The 19,767-nt window shown below is 46.8% G+C and overlaps 1 protein-coding gene and 1 long non-coding RNA gene across 2 annotated transcripts in view; both read left to right on the top strand.

Moving 5' to 3' along the window:
- The window catches only part of SCARA3 (scavenger receptor class A member 3), a 59,525-nt gene extending 50,706 nt beyond the window's left edge, over positions 1 to 8,819 (top strand). The window contains exon 7 of the transcript XR_013836571.1: positions 8,627 to 8,819. The gene's annotated coding sequence lies outside the window, so the exon portion shown is untranslated. The remainder of the gene's footprint in view (positions 1 to 8,626) is intronic.
- LOC307212073 overlaps positions 1 to 19,767 on the top strand; it is a 198,262-nt gene that overhangs the window by 176,371 nt on the left and 2,124 nt on the right. The window lies entirely within an intron of this gene.

Genomic DNA, 19,767 nt, shown 5'->3' with positions numbered 1-19,767 from the left:
GAGAAGCTATGAGCTATGCCGTCCAGGGCCACCCAAGATGGACAGGTCATAGTGGAGAGTTTTGACCAAACGTGATCCACCTGGAGGAGGAACCGGCAAGCCACTCCAGTATCCCTGCCAAGAAAACTCCATGGACAAAGACAACAGGCATATAAAAGTTATGACGCTGGAAGATGAGCCCCTCAGGTCGGAAGGCGTCCAACATGCTACTGAGGAAGAGTGGAGGACAAGTACAAGTAGATTCAGAGCTGATGAAGTGGCTGGGCCAAAGCCGAAAGGACGCTCAGTTGCGGATATGCCTGGAAGCGAAAGGAAAGTCCAATGCTGTAAAGAAAAATATTGCATAGGAACCTGGAATGTAAGAACCATGAACATGGGTAAGTTGGATGTGGTCAAAAGTGAGATGGCAAGAATAAATATTGACATCCTGGGCATCAGTGAACTAAAATGGACGGGAATGGGCGAATTCAGTTCGGATGACCATCATATCTACTACTGTGGGCAAGAATCCCGTAAAAGAAATGGAGTGGCCCTCATAGTCAACAAAAGAGTGATGAAAGCTGTACTGGGATGCAATCCCAAAAATGATAGAATGATCTTGATACAAATCCAAGGCAGACCTTTTAACATCACAGTAATCCAAGTTTATGCACCAACTACTGGTGCTGAAGAAACTGAAATTGACCAATTCTATGAAGACTTACAACACCTTATAGAAATGATACCAAAGAAGGATGTTCTTCTCATTATAGGGGATTGGAACGCTAAAGTAGGGAGTCAAGAGATAAAAGGAACAACTGGCAAGTTTGGCCATGTAGTTCAAAACGAAGCAGGACAAAGGCTAATAGAGTTCTGTCAAGAGAACAAGCTGGTCATCACAAACACGCTTTTCCAACAACACAAGAGACGACTCTACACATGGACATCACCAGATGGGCAGCATCGAAATCAGATTGATTATATTCTCTGCAGCCAAAGATGGAGAAGCTCTATACAGTCAGCAAAAACAAGACCTGGAGCTGACTGTGGCTCAGATCATCAGCTTCTTATAGCAAAATTCAAGCTTAAACTGAAGAAAGTAGGGAAAACCACTGGGCCGGTAAGATACAATCTAAGTCAAATCCCTTATGAATACACAGTGGAAGTGAGGAACAGGTTTAAGGATTTAGATTTGGTGGACAGAGTGCCTGAAGAACTATGGATGGAGGCTCGTAACATTATACAGGAGGCAGCAACGAAAACCATCCCAATGAAAAGGAAATGCAAGAAAGCAAAGTGGCTGTCCAATGAGGCCTTACAAATAGCGGGGGAGAGAAGGCAAGCAAAATGCGAGGGAGATAGTTAAAGATACAGGAAATTGAATGCAGATTTCAAAAAAATAGCAAGGAGAGACAAGAAGGCCTTCTTAAATGATCAATGCAAAGAAATAGAGGAAAACAACAGAATGGGCAAAACCAGAGATCTGTTCAAGAAAATTGGAGATATGAAAGGAACATTTCGTACAAAGATTTCCATAATAAAAGACAAAAGTGGAAAGGACCTAACAGAAGCAGAAGACACCAAGAAGAGGTGGCAAGAATACACAGAGGAATTATACCAGAAAGAAACGGATGTCTCATATACCCCAGGTAGTGTGGTTGCTGACCTTGAGCCAGACATCCTGGAGAGTGAAGTCAAATGGGCCTTAGAAAGCACTGCTAATAACAAGGCCAGTGGAAGTGATGATATTCCAGCTGAACTATTTAAAATTTTAAAAGATGATGTTGTTAAGGTGCTACACTCAATATGCCAGCAAATTTGGAAAACTGAGCAGTGGCCAGAGGATTGGAGAAGATCAGTCTACATCCCAATCCCAAAGAAGGGCAGTGCCAAAGAATGCTCCAACTACCGCACAATTGCACTCATTTCACACGCTAGCAAGGTTATGCTTAAAATTCTACAAGGCAGGCTTAAGCAGTATGTGGACCAAGAACTCCCAGAAGTGCAAGCTGGATTTTGAAGGGGCAGAGGAACCAAAGACCAAATTGCAAACATGCGCTGGATTATGGAGAAAGCTAGAGAGTTCCAGAAAGACATCTACTTCTGCTTCATTGACTATGCAAAAGCTTCTGACTGTGTCGACCACAGCAAACTATGGCAAGTTCTTAAAGAAATGGGAGTGCCTGATCACCTCATCTGTCTCCTGAGAAATGTCTATGTGGGACAAGAAGCTACAGTTAGAACTGGATATGGAACAACTGATTGGTTCAAAATTGGAAAAGGAGTACGGCAAGGCTGTATATTGTCTCCCTGCTTATTTAACTTATATGCAGAATTCATCATGCGAAAGGCTGGGCTGGATGAATCCCAAGCCGGAATTAAGATTGCCGGAAGAAATATCAACAACCTCAGATATGCAGATGACACAACCTTGATGGCAGAAAGTGAGGAGGAATTAAAGAACCTCTTAATGAGGGTGAAAGAGGTGAGCGCAAAATATGGTCTGAAGCTCAACATCAAAAAAACGAAGATCATGGCCACTGGTCCCATCACCTCCTGGCAAATAGAAGGGGAAGAAATGGAGGCAGTGAGAGATTTTACTTTCTTGGGCTCCATGATCACTGCAGATGGTGACAGCAGTCACGAAATTAAAAGACGCCTGCTTCTTGGGAGAAAGGCGATGGCAAACCTAGACAGCATCTTAAAAAGCAGAGACATCACCTTACCAACAAAGGTCCGTATAGTTAAAGCCATGGTTTTCCCAATAGTGATGTATGGAAGTGAGAGCTGGACCATAAAGAAGGCTGATCGCCGAAGAATTGATGCTTTTGAATTATGGAGGAGGCTCTGGAGAGTCCCATGGACTGCTAGAAGATCAAACCAATCCATTCTGAAGGATATCAGCCCTGAGTGCTCACTGGAAGGACAGATCGTGAAACTGAGGCTCCAATACTTTGGCCACCTCATCAGAAGAGAAGACTCCCTGGAAAAGACCCTGATGTTGGGAAAGATGGAGGGCACAAGGAGAAGGGAACGATAGAGGACGAGATGGTGGGACAGCGTTCTCGAAGCTACAAACATGAGTCTGACCAAACTGTGGGAGGCAGTGGAAGATAGGAGAGCCTGGCGTGCTCTGGTCCATGGGGTCACGAAGGGTTGGACACAACTAAACAACAACAACAAAAGGTGCTAATGGAATGATTTTTTTCCCACATCCCTGCATTTTTTGAAAGTAACACCTGGGCCCTGATTCTGAAGACAAAGAGAAGGAGACCCAGCCTTTGTCTTAAGATGCTCCTGCAACGTGGGGGAGTGGGGCAAGATCCACAATGGAAAACAGGCACAAAATATCAAGCCCAACTTTTTCCTTTTTGTGGTCACACATGTGCTGATCATTTGTTGGCCTTCCTTAAATGCACCAGATATTTGCTGACCAACCAAGCCACAGCTGGCCAGCTGGTATGCTATTTAAATCACAGAAATAAATAAAAAAAATTGCACAAGTTCTTGCCCAAGAATTAAATAGGCTTTTCTTTTTTCATGCCACCAACACTTCTGTTTCAGATACCTCCTTCTCCAGTTCCTCTTCTGGCAAAATCTTATTTGTTCCGTTGCCCTAAGCATGTGGCAAAATTAAGCAAAGGAAAGGCAGATGCAGAACAGCTGGAGGAAGACCCGTCCGTCCTTCCAGCAAGGATGTAAGAACCAAAGAACCTAAGAAGAACCTGAAGGATCAGGCCAATGATGACCCAACTGGTCCAGCACCATGCGCTTACAGTGGCCAAGCAGACACCCCAAACAGAAACCTACAAGAAGCAGGACCTGGGCGCAAGAGAGGCATTCTTCCCTCTTGTGGTTTCCAGCAACTGGTGCTGTATTCAGATGCATTGCTTTCTCCAGCTGTGAAGGGCAGAACTCAACCATCCTGGTTAGCAGCCATCAATAGCTCTCTCCTCCTTCATGAATTTGTCTAATCCTCCTTATGGTGCTGGAGGAGACTCTTGAGAGTCCCATGGACTGCAAGAAGATCAGACCTCTCCATTCAGAAGGAAATCAGCCCTGAGTGCTCACTGGAAGGACAGATCCTGAAGCTGAGGCTCCAAGACTTTGGCCCCCTCATGAGAAGAGAAGACTCCCTGGAAAAGACCCTGATGCTGGGAAAGATGGAGGGCACAAGGAGAAGGGGACGACAGAGGACGAGAGGGTGGGACAGTGTTATGGAAGCTACCAGCATGAGTTTGACCAAACTGCGGGAGGCAGTGGAAGACAGGAGTGCCTGGCATGCTCTGGTCCAGGGGGTCACAAAGAGTCGGACATGACTGAACAACTAAACAACAACAATATCCTAGTTCCTGAGTCCAGGTCACAGGCTCACCCTATTCATACACAAATACTCCCTTAAGACAGGATTCCCCAGCAAAAAGACAACGGGAAGGCTTCCTCCATTTGCCTCCCTTCCTGCAGAGGAATATTTGAGGTCACTGGGAGAGTTGAAATGGCTCCAGGATTGCTCTATTCCAGACACATGGTTCATATATTTAGATACGTGTGCATTTATGAATATTTATTCTATATTTGAGACCTTGAAATTCTTAGAACAATGGCAAAGATTTGCCCACAGACAAAGGCAGAGAGCAGGAGCAGGGTTTCCAGGGAGGCCAGCGTTTAAGAGGCTGATAGATTAGGCTGGGGGCCCATCTAGTCCAGCGTCCAGCCAGATACTCCCCTGGAAAACCCACAAGTGGGACCTCAGCAGCTCCCCTGCGGTGTTTTCCAGCAACTGGGATTCCAAAGTATTGTTGCTTCGGACCGGTGGAAGCAGAGCCATCACCAGTTGGAGCGGGAGCCTCAGTCGCCCTCGCCTTCCATCCCTGGCTGCTGGGGGTCCCTGAAATTTAATCCCTGCTTAGCTGAACTATCTCACTTCATCTGCCCACCTCCCCGGCCACATCCACCCCAGGCAGCCTGCCTGGCTCCAGAAAAGCCATGAAGGGCTGAGGAATTAAAACAAAGCTGCTCTCCACCTCCCCTTCTCCAAACATCCCCCCACAAACACACACACAGACGCACCCTGCATTTTGGGAGCAGCCAACAGCGTGGGAAATAGCCAGGGTGCTGACTGTCTTCAAATCAAATGAAGGGTTGGATAAAACCACAAACCCCCCACCCCACCCCCCGGGACTGGAAGAAGTGTTCCAGCAAGTGAAGAGAGAGACCATTGCTGGATTTCCATTCTCCAAAGTAAATTACCGAGTCTCACGCAATATGGCTTTTCTTTTTCTCTTTTCTTAGAACCATAGAATCCTAGAGTTGGAAGAGACCACAAGGGCCATCGAGTCCAACCCCCTGCCAAGCAGGAAACCCCATCAGAGCACTCCTGAAATATGGTTGTCAAGCCTCTGCTTAAAGACCTCCAAAGAAGGAGACTCCACCACACTCCTTGGCAGCAAATTCCACTGTCAAACAGCTCTTACTGTCAGGAAGTTCTTCCTAATGTTTAGGTGGAATCTTCTTTCTTGTAGTTTGGATCCATTAATCCGTGTCCGCTTCTCTGGAGCAGCAGAAAACAACCTTTCTCCCTCCTCTATGTGACATCCTTTTATATATTTGAACATGGCTATCATATCACCCCTTAACCTCCTCTTCTCCAGGCTAAACATGCCCAGCTCCCTTAGCCGTTCCTCATAAGGCATCGTTTCCAGGCCTTTGACCATTTTGGTTGCCCTCCTCTGGACACGTTCCAGTTTGTCCGTGTCCTTCTTGAACTGTGGTACAAATCCTCTCCTAAGGTGCTGGTTTTGACCTTTAAAGCCCTTTGTGGCTTAGGACCCTCATACTTAGGGGACAGCCTCTCCTGGTCTGCCCTGCAGAGGACCTTAAGGTCCATGAATAATCATAGTTGAGAGGTCCCGGGCCCTAAGGAAGTCAGTGATGGCTCCAACCTGGTGGAATGCTCTGTCCCATGAGACCAGGGCCCTGCAGGATTTAACCTCCTTCCGCCGGGCCTGTAAGACAGAGCTATTCTGCCTGGCCTTTAATTTGAATTCAGTCTGAACTTTTATTCCCTTCCCTCACCCGCTTTGAGACCCCACAGCTAATTCTCCCCTGGTCTCCTCGCTGGCCCAAATGGGACTAATTTAGCCAGCTAGCCCTGGTGACTATCTAATGTTTATTGGATGCTTCCCCCCCCACCCCAAGTTGATTTTTGAATTCTGAATTTATTGTTGTCCACATTTTATACTGTATTTTAAGCTTCTTCTTTTTTTTTTGTAGCCTCAATTGTTTTAAATTTGTTTTTAGCTGCCCTGAGCCCAGTTTTCTGAACCGGGAAGGGTGGGGTATAAATAAAAAAATATTTATTATTATTATTATTATTAAACCTGTGAAACCACACTGGTACCACCGTTTGCCCACAGGAGTGGTGTGTGAACATGCCTCCGTAGAGTGGCTGGAGAAACCCAGCCAGATGGGCGGGGTATAAATAATAGAGTTAGAGTTAGAGTTAGTCCGTAGCTAGCACAGCTTGGAGTAATGCATTCATCCCCTCTCCCCACTCCCCGCCTCTGTGAACTAGAAAGCAAGCTCAGAAAGGAGGTTTCTGTGTCCCGTGACCGGGGAAAAATCATCTCCAGGATCCAAATGCTCAGGCACATTCCGGGGCGGAAGGAATCTCCCCTCCGAGCTACATGGCCTGGTTTGCATTACAGAGAAGTTTGGCCAGGGGCCCTGTTGACAGGCGTCCTGGTGAGGTTTACACGCTACCCTGTGATTGTGGGAGAAAGGGAGCCATTCACAAGAAGAGTTTTGTAGGGGTTGGCATCTGCGGAGAGGAAGAGACGAGCCGCAGAACCACCACTTTGGAGGGCAGCGGGGCTCAGTGGTCATCACCCGGCGGAGCTCTTGAATTCTCCGCAGTTTGGGCATCACAACTGTTATGTACTGAGTTGAATAGGATTCAGAATGCAGTGGTCTGATTGGTCCTAGAACAATAAGATTCAGAATGCAGCAGTCTGATTGGTCCTAGAACAATAGGAGTCAGAATGCAGCAATCTGATTGGTCCTAGAACAATAGGATCCAGAATGCAGCAGCCTGATTGGTCCTAGAACAATAGGATTCAGAATGCAGCAGCCTGATTGGTCCTAGAACAATAGGATTCAGAATGCAGCAGCCTGATTGGGTCTAGAACAATAGGATTCAGAATGTAGCAGTCTGATTGGTCCTAGAACAATAGGATCCAGAATGCAGCAGTCTGATTGGTCCTAGAACAATAGGGTCCAGAATGCAGCAGTCTGATTGGTCCTAGAATAGGATTCAGAATGCAGCAGTCTGATTGGTCCTAGAACAATAGGGTCCAGAATGCAGCAGTCTGATTGGTCCTAGAACAATAGGATCCAGAATGCAGCAGTCTGATTGGTCCACAGGAGCCACCCAGTCCAGCTCCAGGTGGAAGTGAATCCGCAACCTGATTGGCCTACAGGTGAATCCAGGAATTAGCCAATCACATGGGGCCCATTGTGTAAATGATGTATATAAAGCAGACATTCTGGGGGAACTTCCATTCCTCACTACTATGAGCTGAATAAAGAGCATGAAATCCACTCTCAACTCCAAGTATATTTCTGCTCTGTTGGCTTCCAAGGCTGGGCCAGGAGAGGAGAAGGCTGAAGAGCTTGTTTTGGTTGGGTTTGTAAGTGAAGTTTTGGCACGCAACTGTGAAAAAAACCCCGGCAAGAGCGGCCGCCTCTCTGGGAAAAGAGCCCAGCACCTCGGGGCAACCTAGTGACTCACAGCCATGAGGGGTCCTATTGCAAAGTAGGGCAGGGAGAAGAGGACAAATTGCCATCTTGCTTGGGTTACAGGAACATTGCAGGCCTGTCGTGGGACACCAGAAGACAGCTGAAGTCAGCAGCAGCGGCAAGTTAGCGCTCCGTTGAAGACCTGTGTCTTGGGAAGCCAAATCACCGCTGTCACAGGCTCTGAGGTCCAGGCGTAGAAGGAGGGAGCTGTGTGCCAGATTTGGTGCAGTGAGGAAGCCTGGGTGGTTGGGAGGCAGACAAGAAGGTACAACACAGTGGCATGGAAAATAAAACTGCCAATATCTTCATGGTGCTCCTTGTGGTTCAGCAATAAAAACGGACAACCCATTTGCAAAGTAGGGTCAGGTATGGTTTCAAATTGGATGGGAGAATGCGTCCATCTTGGGTGGCCCTGCATGGCATAGCTCAGAGCCATCACCTTGCCAACAAAGGTCCATATAGTTAAAGCTATGGTTTTCCCAATAGTGATGTATGGAAGTGAAAGCTGGACCATAAAGAAGGCTGATCACCGAAGAATGGATGCTTTTGAATTATGGTGCTGGAGGAGACTCTTGAGAGTCCCATGGACTGCAAGAAGATCCAACCTCTCCATTCTGAAGGAAATCAGCCCTGAGTGCTCACTGGAAGGACAGATCCTGAAGCTGAGGCTCCAAGACTTTGGCCCCCTCATGAGAAGAGAAGACTCCCTGCAAAAGACCCTGATGTTGGGAAAGATGAAGGGCACAAGGAGAAGGGGGCGACAGAGGACGAGATGGTTGGACAGTGTTCTCGAAGCTGCCAGCATGAGTTTGACCAAACTGCGGGAGGCAGTGGAAGACAGCGGAGCCAGTGTGGTGTAGTGGTTAAGAGCGGTAGTCTCGTAATCTGGTGAACCGGGTTCGCGTCTCCGCTCCTCCACCTGCAGCTGCTGGGTGACCTTGGGCCAGTCACACTTCTCTGAAGTCTCTCAGCCCCACTCACCTCACAGAGTGTTTGTTGTGGGGGAGGAAGGGAAAGGAGAATGTGAGCCGCTTTGAGAATCCTGAAGGGGAGTGGAAGGTGGGATATCAAATCCAAACTCTTCTTCTTCTTCTTCTTTGGTTGTTATGTACTGAGTTGAATAGGATCCAAACTGCAGCAGTCTGATTGGTCCTAGAACAATAGGATCCAAATTGCAGCAGTCTGATTGGTCCTAGAACAATAGGATTCAGAATGCAGCTGTCTGATTGGTCCTAGAACAATGCAGCAATATGATTGATTGGCAGGAACCACCCAATCATCCTCCAGATAGAAGTGAATCCACAACCTGATTGGCTTACAGTAGAATTCCAGAATTAGCCAATCATGTGCAGCCCATTGTGTTAATAATGTATATAAAGCAGATACTTTGAGGGGACATTCATTCATTCCTCCTCACCACTATGAGCTGAATAAAGAGCATGAAATCACTTGCGACTCTGAGTATATTTCACTGGTCCAGGGGGTCACAAAGAGTCGGACACGACTAAACAACAACAAATTAGAATTCCTGTAACATTACATTGTCAAGAGCTGCTTTGAACCTGCTTCTGCCATGGAAAGGGGGGATACAAATAAACTCAGGTTGCTGCCTCTGGCTGGCCTTCCCTCGCAGGTGCTTTCGAGTCCGTTTGGCCATGTCTGCTTCAAGGTCATGCCAGGGCAGAGGAGGGGCGAGCTGGCAAATACCCCAGCCGCTTCCTCTCTCCAAAACAACTGCTCTCCCCACGCAGAGCTGCAGACCAAGCCAGGGGCCTCTTTCCCATGAACTCCTGGAACCCCTCCAGGATGCAATGTCAGGGAGAGCAAATCTCCGTTGGGAAGGAGAAAGGGGGGGGCAGAGGCACTCCAACAACAAACCGTGGGGTGGAAGTAGAAAGAGGGTCTCCAAGCCCTCCCAGAAGAGGACATCAGATCGCTGTAGGGCAGCTTGCAGCTGCCTCTCTGACAGGCCACTATTTGCGGACGGCAGCTCCCGACATTTATTTTTTGAAATAACTTTTCTGCGGGAATGGAAATTCTGCTAAGTTAGCACATTATGGTTGTTAATATAGGGAGGAGGAGAGGCTGGCAAGGGAGCAGAGGGACCGCGGAGTAGAATTTCAATCACGTTAGCAGAAAACCTCGAAAAGTCAACTTGTTTTCTGCTGCTCTGGAGGGTAGGACCTGGTCCAGCAGAGTCCGGTTACGAGAAAGGAGGTTCTGACTAATTGTTAGGAAGGCGGTATAAGCTGTTTTGCAGTGCAATAGATCGCCTCTGAAGGTGGGGGCCCTCTGGCATGCATTGCAGGGGGTTGGACTAGATGACCCCTAGGGGTACCTTCTGTGATAGGAATTTTGAGGTCTTAGATATACGTTAAATGTTCATAAGTGTACCGATCAAGCATGTACATAGATCAGCACAGGAAGACTGACCTGAAACCATTTTTTATTCCCAAATGTTTTCTCTGCAAGGTCAAAGGAAAATGGAAAAGCCTCCCCATTGTCTTTTCCTTCACAAATCCTGTCTTAAGGGTACATTTAAGATATGAATCACAAGGAGAAGGGGACGACAGAGGACGAGATGGTTGGACACTGTTCTCGAAGCTACAAACATGAGTCTGACCAAACTGCGGGAGGCAGTGGAAGACAGGAGTGCCTGGCGTGCTCTGGTCCAGGGGGCCACGAAGAGTCGGACACAACTAAACGACTAAACAACAACAACAAGATATGAATAGGGTGTGAGCCTGTGACCTGGCTCAGGAACTAAGTATTTATCATTACAAAAGACTGGCCAGGCTCCTCAGGCAATCCAGTCATGTGACCATTAAACAGGTAACCTGGCAGACAGGAGATAAACAAAGCACTCAGATTTCTGCTGCAGACCGCCCTTTCTGTGATGTAGGTATGATGTATCGGGGGGGGGGTGTCTTGAGGTACATCCCTTCTGTGATGTATGCATGATGTATGGATGGGTGGTCTTGAGCTCCAGGGCAAGGAATTTAAAATGTCTATATAAGGCCTTGTGCGCCATTGTTCAAGGTTTCACCTCCCTCCTGCGTGTGGTGAGTGAGCACCCTGTTGCAACAGGTCAATAAAGATCAGGCTTACTAGCTGCTTTGCTTCTCAATATTCTCTGGTTGGCCTCTGTAATTTTCTCCTACCAATAGGGAACCTACGTAAGGACTCTATATGGGCTCTTGGGTACCCCATAAGGAGAAAAAAGGGCAGATCTTTGTTTACAACACTTCCAGTTCTAGCATTCTTTGATTCTATGAAAAATCAGACAGGCAGCATCATCTGACAGCAGGCCAAAGATGGTGGCTGCTGAAGGCTCTGGGCTGGAGTGCTGAGCATCTCAGCGTCACCTCCCAGCCTAGCTGTCAACTTTCAGACTTGAAAATAAGGGATCAGCAGCCTCACCTGTCCTGGGGACAGTCTACGGGATATCTAACATAGAGGAGGGAGAAAGGTTGTTTTCTGCTGCTCCAGAGAAGCGGACACGGAGCAATGGTTCCAAACTACAAGAAAGAAGATTCCACCTAAACATTAGGAAGAACTTCCTGACAGTAAGAGCTGTTTGACAGTGGAATTTGCTGCCAAGGAGTGTGGTGGAGTCTCCTTCTTTGGAGGTCTTTAAGCAGAGGCTTGACAACCATATGTCAGGAGTGCTCTGATGGTGTTTCCTGCTTGGCAGGGGGTTGGACTCGATGGCCCTTGTGGTCTCTTCCAACTCTAGGATTCTATGATTCTAACAATCCGGGATAGCAGTGGGAAGCAGTGGGAAACAGTGCTGGAATAAGGGAATTTCCTGCAAAAAAAGGGAAGGTTGACAGCTATGCCTCCCAGCTCCAGGACGGCTGATGGAGTGGACGATCTCCTTGTTTTCCTCCTCTGAGTTGCTGTAGAACAGACTTTCCCCATGCAAAGCCCTCCAGGTGTTTTGGATGCATCGGCCTCGGCCAGTGATTGGCAGCTGCTCTGGAGAGCAGCCCAGTTCCAGATGCAGAAACCCACTTGCAGGCTCTTCTTATGTCCTTATGAAGGAGCGTCCACCATCTTCTGAGATCGCCTGTTCCGCTCGTTTGCCAGTGGGACTAGAAACAAACTCTGCACATGCTCAGAGAGGCCCAAAGTTACTGCACAGCACGGTTCCAGGACTTCAGCTTCAGACTCAGAAACAAGTTTCGGGGCCTAGACCTGCTTCTCCCATGGCCACCCTCTTGTAGGGTTGCCGTATTTCAAAAAGTAAAAACCAGGACACCCCAGGAAATCCCAGACATTTAGTAGCTCTACCCTCTCACCTCTTTCGCTGCCTTATCCCTGAACCCTCCAGATCCACTTAACCTTTTCTCTCGGCCTCTTCCACTGTTGCTGAAAGGCTCCTTGTGTTTTTGGGAGCTTGGCAAAAGCGCCTCTTGTGGAAAAGTTACTTTGTCATCAGAACCAGGCCTGCCAGCGGCTCCAACAGCTGGGGAAATGTTGACCTTGGCCGGCAAGGCTGGAGCGAATGTAAACCCGAAGAGACCGCGGCCCTCGAACACCCCTCCCTCCCGCTGAGCCAGCGATGCAAAGTCTGAGTTGGCTGAAGGAGGGCTGGGCATCACCCGCCGCTCTCTGACCCTGGGATGGGAACCTTTTGTCCCTCTAGGGGTTTTCATGAAGAGTTGACAGCACACCTGCTTATTGCAGCTAGAACGGCCATCACACAGGTTGGGAGAGATTTAGACACAGTCAGCCTTGTTTTTTAGATCCTGTTTGTTTGTAGCGTGATGAGAGGGCTGTGATGTCTTGTTCTATTTTGCTAATTTCTGAGGAGGTTTGTTTTTTAAGGAATGCTTTCTCTTTTATGCAAACTCCTCTGGTGATGACAAACCTAGACGGCATCTTAAAAAGCAGAGACATCACCTTGCCGACAAAGCTCCATACACTTATGAACATCTCACATATATCTAAGACCTCAAAATTCCTATCACAACATCAGTCAGGTTTTTTTGCGGACTGACGTTTGTTCCAATTCATTGGTAAACAACACAGGACAAGTGGAAGTGGAAGGTATAACAAGGGTCCATGTTTTATTTTTTGTTTGTTTGTTTGCAACTGTTCTTGATTTTTTATTTCATTTTGAAATATATAATAAACCTTTTTTTATTTTTATTTTTTTATACATATTTATTAAAGTTTTTTGAATACAAATGCATAAATAATAAACAACATTACTTATATCATAACATAATTTCGTCACTTCTTTGGACTCCCTCACGTCTCCCGCTCGCACTTACATCGTTACAAAAAATTTTTCCAAGCAAATCACCCACTTGTTTGCAATCTTATCTCCACTCATTTAAATAAAATCTAGCAATTCTCCAAAAAGTTTGTATTTTCCTTAATCTCACTTATCGTCAAATTCAGATCTAATTCAGTGGTGGGCAGTTATTTATGATCTAGCATCCTTCTTAACATTCAACCAAATTACAATATTTTTGTAAATAAATCTTGAATTTCCTCCAGTCTTCCTCAATCCTCTCCTCTCCCAGGTCTCGGATTCTACCAGTCATCTCGGCCAGTTGCATATAGTCCATCAGCTGCATCTGCCACTCTTCCAGTGTGGGTAGATCTTGAGTTTTCCAGCTCTTAGCGATGAGTATCCTTGCTGCCGTTGTTGCATACAACAAGGGTCCATGTTTTGCAACCTTGTATTGTTTTTTAGCATTATGCTTATGCCGTAAATGGTTCCGCTTTGCTACTTCCAACACATTCACATACCTGTGGTTTATTTATTTCGGTTGCATTGTATGTCTGTATTTGTTCAGTGGTGATCTCCAATTGTATGTTGGACTTTGGTTGGATGCCAGCTCCGATCTCTGCAGGGCTGTGGCAGAGAATCAAGACACAACGGAGGAGGCTGTCGTAGGTTTAAGAAATAGGATCAATTCACACCTGAATTTAGATGGAGGGATTTCAGATCTTGCAGCTCGGCAGGTTGCAGACTCCCCTCTTCCATGTGTTTAATATTTGTGCATACCAAACTGCATAAAAATTGTCAAGCTTTTTTTTTTTTTTTTTTTTTTTGCTCTTGCTATATTGTAAGTAACTTAAGGATTTTCAGGTTCCAGCCATTGCTATCCTAGCAGCTGGAGGCACAGGTCAATTCTGTGTCCAGGGCGGCTGTCTCCCAGCTCCATCTGGTACGCAGGCTGAGACCCTACCTGCCCACGGACTGTATTGCCAGAGTCGTGCATGCTCTGGTTATCTCCCGCTTGGACTACTGTAATGCGCTCTACATGGGGTTACCTTTGAAGGTGACCCGGAAACTACAACTAATCCAGAATGTGGCAGCTAGACTGGTGACTGGGAGCAGCCGCCGAGACCATATAACACCGGTCTTGAAAGACCTACACTGGCTCCCAGTACGTTTCCGAGCACAATTCAAGGTGTTGGTGCTGACCTTGAAAGGTCCAGTGCTGAGGGCCTTTAGGTGGTTCCCTCACTGTGAGAAGTGAGGATACAGAGAACCAGGCAGAGGGCCTTCTCGGTGGTGGCACCCGCCCCGTGGAACACCCTCCCATCAGATGTCAAGGAAATAAGCAACTACAGTCATACCTCATGTTACGTTTGCTTCAGGTTGCGTGTTTTCAGGTTGCATCCCGCAGCAACCCGGAAGTACCAGAAAGGGTTACTTCCGAGTTTCGCCACTTGCGCATGTGCAGATGCTCAAAATGACGTCATGCGCATGCACAGAACCAGCGAATCACAATCCACACACATGCAGACGTGGGTTGCGTTCTTTTCAGGTTGCGAATGGGCCTCCGGAACGGATCCTGTTCACTACCAGAGGCACCACTGTATCTGACTTTTAGAAAACATCTGAAGGCAGCCCTGTTTTGGGAATTTTTTAAGGTTTGGTGTTTTTAATATTCTGTTGGGAGACACCCAGAGTGGCTGGGGAATATATTATTATTATTATTATTATTATTATTATTATTATTATTAATTATTATTATTATTATTATTATTATTATTATTATTATCATCATCATCATCATCATCACTAAACATGCTCCACTGTTCTGTGATTCTGTGATTCATTTCAGATTGGCACACACCACCACAGAGCCGCTGTGTGGGTCATAGAATCATAGAGTTGGAAGAGACCACAAGGGCCATCGCGTCCAACCCCCTGCCAAGCAGGAAACACCATCAGAGCACTCCTGACATATGGTTGTCAAGCCTCTGCTTAAAGACCTCCAAAGAAGGAGACTCCACCACACTCCTTGGCAGCAAATTCCTCTGTCAAACAGCTCTTACTGTCAGGAAGTTCTTCCTAATGTTTAGGTGGAATCTTCTTTCTTGTAGTTTGGATCCATTGCTCCGTGTCCGCTTCTCTGGAGCAGCAGAAAACAACCTTTTCTTGCTGCTTTCTTGCTGCTGCAGCCATCTCAGACCGGTCAGGAGGCGATGAAGGCTACAGCTAGGGCTGGACGGAGCCCAGGTGCTGACTCAGCCATCCGAGGGGAGGAGGAAGGATGGAAGGAAAGGCCATGAACTGATGCATTTGGGTCCAAGACATGAGGCAGAATAACCTCACTTGGCCCTGAGGAAGAGAGTATGGGGTGGGGAACTGGGACAGATCATACTGCCTGCCTGATTTTTCATAGAATCATAGAACTGTAGAGTTAGAAGGGACCCCTAAGGGGCATCTAGTCCAACCCCCTGAAATGCAGGAATCTCAACTAAAGCATCCATCGCAGATGGCCATCCAACATCATATCTCAGCCTAATCTACCTCAAAGGGTTGTGGGAGGAGTTTTATATACCTCCTTGAGTTCCTTAGGGGAAAGGTGTGGCCAAAATGCAATAAAATAAATAGCATGTGGACTTTAGGAAATGTAAATATTCAGCCACTTATTATTGAGGGGAAGTGCGTGGAACAGGTCTCGGTGTTTCGATTTCTGGGAATGGAGTTGAGAGACGACCTAACCTGGGGAGAAAACAGCAAAGACCTGATGGAGAGAGCACAGCAGAGGTTATATTTTCTGAGAATCCTCCAGAAAAACAATCTCTCAAAGGACCTGTTGATGGCATGTTACCATTGTACTGTTGAGAGTGTATTAACTTATGGTGTGTGGTTTGGGAGCTGCACAGCCAGGGAAAAAACAATGCTGTCCAGGGTTGTAAAGACTGCGGAGAGAATAATTGGGTGCACTCTCCCATGGATCAAATCTATGCTTCCAGGTGCCATAAGAAAGCAGCAGGGATAGCGCAGGATAGTGCGCACCCCGGAAATGATCTCTTTCAGCTTCTGCCTTCTGGAAGAAGGTCCAGGGTTATAAAGACTAGGACTAGCCGCCTGAGAAAGTGTTTCTAGCCAAATGCGATTTTGGTTTTAAATGCAGTGTAAGGAGTATATTGTATTTTGTATATTGTATTTTAAAGTGGGGTATCAGAGTTTTTAGGGAGCTAACCAGGTTGGGATAGCTGGCATAGCAGGCTTGTTGGTTTTGAATGTCTTGTGTAGATTTTATTTTATTTTTCAATTTCGTTGTTCTGGGACAATGACAATAAAGGTTATCATATCGTATCATATACAGGACATCTGCGAAGCAGTCTCTGCAAGGGCGGGCCAGTCTTAGGACCACCATCCTGCCTTTCCGAGCCTCGCAGGCACCTGGTTGGCCACGGTTAGAGGGCGGATCATTGGGCCTGATCCAGGAGGCCCTTTTGAGGTCCTGAGGTTATTATTAGGAGGCCCAGCCAAGGACTGACGGAGGCCTCCCACGCCGGCTGGGCAGGAAGCCTCTGAGCGAGCCAGGAGGCATCAGCAGCAGGAAAGACTCACGATGTTCTGCAGATGCCTCCAGAACAAGCAAGAGGAGAAGGCGAGGAAGTCCCCACCCAGCAGTGTCTTCTCTGGGCAGCTGGCTGGCGGGCACTTGCCAGCCAGTCTGGAAAACAAAAACTGCTCCAGGCAGGGACAGCATCCTGCAAGCTCTGAACTGGGGAAAGGAAACAAAGCAGAGAGGACTGGACTCTCTGCACAACCTTGGGCTGTTGGAGACAGTGGCTTCACAAGGCCAGCAGGGACCTGGTGATTTGTCTGCTGCATCAAAGGTGTGCTTGTGTTTCGTTGTTCCTGAAGAAAGTAAGAAGGCTGGTGGATCAGGCCGGCGGCCCTTCTAGTCCAGCATTTTGTCCTTGCAGTGGCTCAGCAGGCGCCTGTCCAAAAGTAGCGTGATAGGAATTTTGGGGTCTTATATGTTAAATGTTCATAAGTGTACCAACCAAGCACGTACATAGATCAGCACAGGAGGACCGACCTGAAACCAAATGTTGTCTCTGCAAGGTCAAAGGAAAACGGAAAAGCCTCCCCTTTGTCTTTTCATTCACAAATCCTGTCTTAAGGGCACATTTAAGATATGAATGGGGTGTGAGCCTGTGACCTGGCTCAGGAACTAAGTATTTGTCATTACGAAAGACTGGCCGGGCTCCCCAGGCAATCCAATCATGTGACCATTAAACAGGTAACCTGGCAGACAGGAGATAAACGACGACAGGAGATAAACAAAGCACTCAGATTTCTGCTGTAGACCGCCCTTTCTGTGATGTAGGTATGATGTTTGTGGGGGTTGGTCTTAGGTTACACCCCTTCTATGATGTATGTATGATGTATGGAGGGGTGGTCTTGAGCTCTAGGGCAGGGAATTTAAAATGTCTATATAAGGGCGGGCACACCTTGGTTCTGGGTCCTCCTTTCTTGCGTGTGAGGGGAGCACCCTGTTGCAACAGATCAATAAAGATCAAGCTTACAAGCTGCTTTGCTTCTCAATATTCTCTGGTTGGCCTCTGTTCTTTTCTCCGACTGATGGAGAATCTACAAAGGATTCTATATGGGCGCTTGGGTACCCCATAAGGGGGAAAAGGGCAGATTTTTGGTTTGCAACAGTAGAAGCAGGATGCAAGCACAGAAGCACTCTACTAATCTGAGTGCAACAGGTGCTCAGAAGCATTGCCTAGCCATCAACAGCCATATCCTCCCCGAAGTTGCCAGATGCTATCTTAAAGCCATCTAGGTTGGTGGCCATTGCTGCCTCGGAATTATTATTATTGAACAGATTCAATAATGGCAAAATTATTAGGGGACGGGGAAGAGTCTGATCCGTTTACTGCAAGAGAAGTACACAAATCTGGCGTTTTCCTAGTGGCCTTTTTCTAAGATTTTAAAGATAGATGTAGCTTTACAAAACATTTCATTAGCCCAGATGGCTTTCCGCAGCATGGTTTCCCTTTGCTGCATGACACGGCCCTGATTGTGAACTCGGGTTTACGTCTGTGGGCTTATACATGGTGTCTCTGTCTCCCGCTGGCTTTGCAGCAGTAGCCACGGCTGAGTTTATTGCCTTTAAATGTTTTGAGCTTCCTTGTGGCAACAGGATGGGGAAATCTGGATTATTTCATTTTCTAAAGAAGCAGCCGAGCCTGGCTTACCGCATCTCTAGATCTAAGAAAACAAAACAGAGCAAAACAAGAGCTTTGTTTGAAGTGATGCAGCCCCAATTATGTGTGATTCACGTTGTGCAATTTATTTTATTTGTGCAGTGAAGAGCCTCAAATGTTGTGGCCTGTGTTTTTGCAAGTTATGCAAACAGCTTCCCTTCAACTGCTAGGAGCTCATGGAAAAACAAACCCTTCCTCGTCTTGCAAAACACACACCGTGAATCAAAGGATACGGATCTAAGAGTTTACCAAGAGCTCCACCTATGTGGAACTGGCGCTCTGTACATGCCTCCCAAGCTACTGGATTCCCTTAGGTCCACTCTGTGCAACAGGTAGGAGCTCCGGTGTGGAGTCGTGGTGATGGCATCAGAGTGGGACCTGGGAGAGACTACAGTTTGAATTCCCACTCAAGTCATGATGCTCAGAGGGTGACATTGGCGGCCAGCCGTGGCCTCTCAGCCTCACCAACCTCACAGGGTTGTCATGAGGATTCAGTGAGGAGGGGGAGAACCAGGACGAGGAGTCGGCAAAGTTTTTGTGGCAGTTGCGCAGACGCCGCAGTGGGCCAGAGTATGCACGTGTGCGCATGCATGCGGAAACACTGTTTCCGGCACTCCTTCCGGTGAGGAGGAGGCGTGCGCAGCTTCCATGCATTTATATTTAAATTTATATTTATTCCTCTTACAGGATTGCTAATTGCATGGTGGGAACATCACTGAATAGGGCTAATGTGTTGATAATAAGGAATAGCTTCCTCAAAATTATCCCTTTCTCAATTTGATTCAGTGGTGCAGCCTTATACAATCTCAATAATTGGCACCAGTGGTGTTTGCTTGGTTTTGAGTAAGAGACCATTAACTTCCTTGAATACTGTAAAAGTTGGTAAAGAAAACACAGGAACTGTGTGCATATTTGAAATGCATGATTCCAATAAATATTACTGTTGACTATTTGCACTCCAGTAAATTTTGCTTACAAAAGAAAATAATAATAATAATAATAATAATAATAATAATAATAATAATAATAATAGCAAATGAAAGTGAGCACTGTCTCAGGCCACCACACATCACTAGGTATAGAATTGAGAGGAGCGCAAGGCTCCAAATGTGAGCTAATGCCCACTGCCACATTCGCCACCACTGCCACCTTGAGGAGACACTTTTATCCAGCCGTTTATTGGCTGTGGGAGAGAAGAAAGGTCTCTTGTTCAGACCATGCCTGGAATACTGCATCAAAGTTCTGGGCACCCCAATTTTAGAAGGATATTGACAAGCTGGAAGGAGTGCAGAGGAGGGCAGCCAGGGTGGCGGCCTGGTCCTTTGACTGTGTATGTTTTAATGTCTGTTCCTTCAGATTACCACTGTTGCCTATGTGAGATGAATTTGGGGTGAAGAGGGCAGAAATTGGCATCTTTGGGAAAACATGTCTCATCTTCCTAATTTTAAGGTGTCATAAATTAAGGCTTCATTGTTTACACTTAAAGAGGAGAAGCATGTC

This window comes from Podarcis cretensis, assembly GCF_951804945.1.
Source record: "Podarcis cretensis genome assembly, chromosome: 3".
In the NCBI taxonomy this organism is placed as follows: domain Eukaryota; kingdom Metazoa; phylum Chordata; class Lepidosauria; order Squamata; family Lacertidae; genus Podarcis; species Podarcis cretensis.
This window is presented reverse-complemented; position numbering and strand designations above follow the sequence as displayed.